Source organism: Galeopterus variegatus, unplaced genomic scaffold (assembly GCF_000696425.1).
Source record: "Galeopterus variegatus unplaced genomic scaffold, G_variegatus-3.0.2 Scaffold7347, whole genome shotgun sequence".
NCBI classification, from domain to species: Eukaryota; Metazoa; Chordata; class Mammalia; order Dermoptera; family Cynocephalidae; genus Galeopterus; species Galeopterus variegatus.
In genome coordinates this window covers 75,297-80,190 of record NW_007733458.1, presented here as the reverse complement: position 1 = coordinate 80,190, position 4,894 = coordinate 75,297, and positions in this window count along the sequence as shown.

The window sequence follows — 4,894 nt, the reverse complement described above, 5'->3', positions numbered from 1 at the left end:
GATGTGAAGTAATTGGAAACCTGTACACTGTGAATGGTGCAGCTACTTTGGAAAAGAGTTTGACATTTCCTTGAAAAGTAAAACGTATAGTTATCATTTGACCTAGAAATTCTACTCTTTGGTATATACCCACAATATGTGAAAATATACATCCAAACAACTTGTACATGTATGTTTATAGCAGCACTATTTTAACAGCCAAAGGGTGAAAACAACCCAAATGTCCATCAGTAAATAAGTGGATAGAAAATATGGTATAGCCACTTAATGGAATATTATTCAGCCATATATAAGAATGAAGCACTGATGTATTCTACAACATGGGTGAGCCTTAAAAATATTACACTACGTGAAAGAACAGTCACAAGAGATTATGTATTATATAACTGCACTTGTATGAAATGTCCAGAGTAAGCAAATCTATAGAGAAAGAATGTAGATTAGTGGTCTTCTAAGTCTAGCAGGTACAGGATAGGTCAGGGAGTAATAACTGAAGTGTACAGGGTTTCTTTGGGGATGATAAATATGTTCTAAAATTGATTGTGCTGATAGTTGCACAACTCTGTGAGCATATCAGAAACTGTGAAATTGTTCATTTTAAATTGATCAATTGCATGGTATGTAAATTGTAAGGTATTATATCCCAATAAAGCTGTTACAAAGACTTACATCAAAATGTTTTTTTTTTTCAGTTCATAACTGTTTTATTCTACTAATTTTGCATATGCATTTGTAAGCTTGATTGACAACTTTGATTGACATTTGGGGTTCTATAACCTGTTCTCTTTTTTTTATTATTTTTATTTTGTCAATATACAATGTAGTTGATTATTATGTCCCATCACAGAAACCTCCCTCCCTCCTCCCTCTCCCCCCTCCCACACACAAAAAAAACAAACATCAAAATGTTTAAAATATACATAAGCTTTGTATGTGTGATTTAAATATATGGAAGCTGATTAAATTTATCCCATTAAAAGAAACAGACATTCACATTATTTTAAAAAGAAATCTAGTTACATGCTATTTATTTGGCATTTCTGAAACAAAATTAGTGAGAAAGTAGGAAAATAAATAGATACAAATACACCACAGGCAAATGCCAAAGAAAAGGAAGCTGCAGGGACAATATTATTATCATACAGTGTAGATATCAAGGTAAAATGCATTAAACGTGTTGGAAGAGTATAGTTTATAATAACCCCTAACATTTATCTAACAATCCCACTTTAAAATGTGCAGAGCAAAAAATACCAGAGAAGCAAGGAGAAATGGACATATATACAGTCGCAGTAGAAAATTTTAACAATTCTTTCTCAGAAATGAGCATGTTAATGTTCATCATCACTCAGCATTCGGGAAATGCAAACCAAAACCACACTGAGATACCATCTCACCCCAGTTAGGATGGGTAATATGCAAAACACTGTGAATGATAAATCCTGGTGAGTTTGTGGAGAAAAAGGAACTCTCATGCACTGTTGGTGGGACTGCAAAATGGTGCAGCCTTTATGGTAAATGGTATGGAGGTTCCTCAAACAATTGCAGATAGATCTACCACATGACCCAGCTATTCCATGGCTGAGTATGTACCCAGAAGAATGGATATCATCATGCCGAAGGGATACCTGTACTCCAATGTTCATTGCAGCACTAGTTACAATGGCCAAGAGTTGGAACCAGCCCAAACGTCCATCATCAGATGAGAGGATACGGAAATTGTGGTGTATCTATGCAATGGAATACTTATCTATTATAAAAAAGAATGAAATACTACCATTTGCAACAACATAGATGGACTTAGAGAAAATTATATTAAGTGAAACAGGTCAGGCACAAAAAGAGAAAAACCACATGTTCTCACTTATTTGTGGGAGCTAAAAATAAGTAAACAAATACACACACAAACAGGGGGTGGGAAGAAGACATAACAATCACAATTCCTTGAAGTTGTTAAGACAAGTGAACAGATATGAGGTTGATGGGACAGAAGGGGAGAGGGAGGGGGGAGGGAGGATTAGGTAAAGAGACACAAAAATCAAACACATTGTATGTTGATAAAATTAAATTGAATTAAAAAAGAAATGAGCATGTAAAAGAGGTAAAACTAACAATAGAAATGCACAAGATTTGAATAATATCATTTAATAAATGTGAATTCACATATGCACAAAAGCATAAACCCAGAATACATATTGTGGCAGATTGCTACACTTGTCTACCCACCTAGAGTCACCATTTCCAGCTTCTGGTTCACCCAGGTGAGTGCCACTAACTAAGTTTTCATGTGTGTGTATTTATTTTTATCAAAACAAAATCGATTGTACATATCTGTGGGGTACAGTGTTCACTAAGTTTTTATTGAATGGGATGTTAGTGGCTGTGCTGTGTGCAAGTTATGCCTGCATTGCTTATATAAAAAGCATTTACCTTGATGTCCTCTTTCTCATTCCCAATGCCTGGTGCTGAGTCCCATCTCGAATCATGCAAACAAGGACAACATTCCAGGTATGGCAAAGCAGCAAAATGGAAGACTCGTGGGTCCTAGACTGACCAGATAAAGCAAAGCTTTCCCCTAACCTGGGTCACATAAATTAGGAATGCTGTAGAAAAGACAAATTAATGACTATTTTTCCTTAGTCATCGTGTTTCAGAGACTATATTACAGGAGCTTGGGCTTACCATAGATAGATGATAGACCATTAAATATACATAAATAGATAGAGCTTTGCATCCAAAGCACACACAAAAATATATCCTTTTCAAATGGGATATTTGCAAAAGTTCATCATGTACTAGGGGACTAAAATTTCCTCAGTTTCCCTAAATAGAAATCATAAAAGCCTCATTCCGGCACCATAACGAATTGCAAAAACAACCCCAAATGTGATAGACTGACGGACAGATGATGATTAGATAGAAGACAGACAGATAGATAGATAAACAGACCACCTGGAAAATACCACTATATGTCTAAATAACCCCTGAGTAGAGAGGAAATAAAAAATCTGAACGTGTGAGTATGAAAGACAATGAGATCATTACATATCAATACTCATGGGATATGTACAAATAGCAATATTCACAGAAAATGTAGAGTCTTAAATGCATTCATTAAAAATTATTTAGAAAACGGGAAACAAACTAAATAAATTAAACATTCAATTAAACAAATGAACAAGAAAAAGAACAAGTATATTAACCAAAGGAAAATAAGATGAAGGAAATAATCAAAACAATATAAGAAACTAATGAAATAGAAAATATACAGGCAAGAAAAATAAAATTCATAAATAAAATCAAACATCAAGGTAGTTCTTAAAAACAATAAAACAAACCACTGGCAAGTCTTGAGAAATAAAACCCCAGTGGTCATGAGAAAAAAAGATGGTCATGAGAAAAAAAGAAAAAGTGACATGGAAATAAATCAGAGAGTTTAGAATGTAAGATCATACAATGAGCGACCCTGGAAACAAATCAGAGAGTTTAGAATGTAAGATCATACAATGAGCGACCCGAAGCCAGAATACTTGACAATTTATATTATGTGGATAATATTTTAGAAAATAAATCATTAATATATTAGCAAGGTTGACAGAAGAAGAAATAGAAAATGCATGTATATGTATCCTTTGACCTGGACGCATTCCACTACTATGAATTCGTTCTAAAGATGTACTCACGTATATGCAAAATGCCATACATGCAAGCTTACTGGTAGTGACAGTCTTTACAACAGCAGAAGAATGGAAATAACCTAACAACCTACTGAGCCATAACTTCCTCTCTGAGCGCACTGGGTCTCCCCTAAAGTGGGTCCGAAAGATCCTGATAGACTCTTGACAGGCATGAGACTCCAGACTCATTCCCTCCAATTAAGCCACAAGCTGACGTTATAGCAATCTATCCAGAAATAAAAATCTGATAGTGGGTACACAGATTTCTCTTACATCATTTTTGTACCTTCTGATTTTTTGAATTTTTAAAAAAGAAAAATAGTTTAAAATTCTCATTAAAAATGTGGTAACTTTCAGTTTCAGCTTTCACAGGTAAAGTGCGTGGAAATTTTCAGTCCCATCGTTACAGCAAGAAAAAAGCTGAACAAACTGAAACTCAATGAGGTTTCCTGGACCCATCAGACAATTGTGATTGCATGGAAAACTGCTGCTCCAAAATGGGAATGACAGGCAAAAAGGTCAAACACAGCTGAGACCAGCTTGCTTTGAGCAGAAGCCCCTGGAGCTACAAACTGGTAGGAAAACTTAAATGGAAACACGAACAAATCGATGGAGGCTGAGTGTGAACTTGCACGAGACCGAAAACCTCCTGAACCTACAGTCTTAAGGGGGCCCCATACTTTCGTAGCTTTTACCTCTAAGAGCTCAATCAGATTCTCATAGAGAGGAGCCAAAAATTCACATCATATCTTTGGCAGTAGGAGAGGGAAAGTAATCATTCTGAAATACACCCTGTGCCTTTTCTGTAACAAAGACCTACCTCTAGTGATGACAAAGGCATTACCAGAGCCTTATCTCACATAGGGAGGAGGGCAATTAACTTACCCCAGCCTCCGTTAGCATTTCTATCTCAGCTAAGGGACAGAAGTAGGTAAGAAAAACTTCTGAAGAACACAGCCCAGTAAAAACAGACATGATAAAAGACAGACTCAATCATAAGATTGTAGAAGGCTTTCTCTTTCCCACACCTTCCCACATTAACAGGCCTCTACCATAATAACAGCAGTTCACAGCTGAAAGAGCTGTAAGACAGAGAATCTATTTAAGATGCAGCATGTAGAGAAACCCAAAGTGAGGAGGAAAAGAAACCAAGAATATTAAAGAAATTTAAAGCCTCTGGCACCTACAGGGCAGTAAACATTACATACAGTCCAACT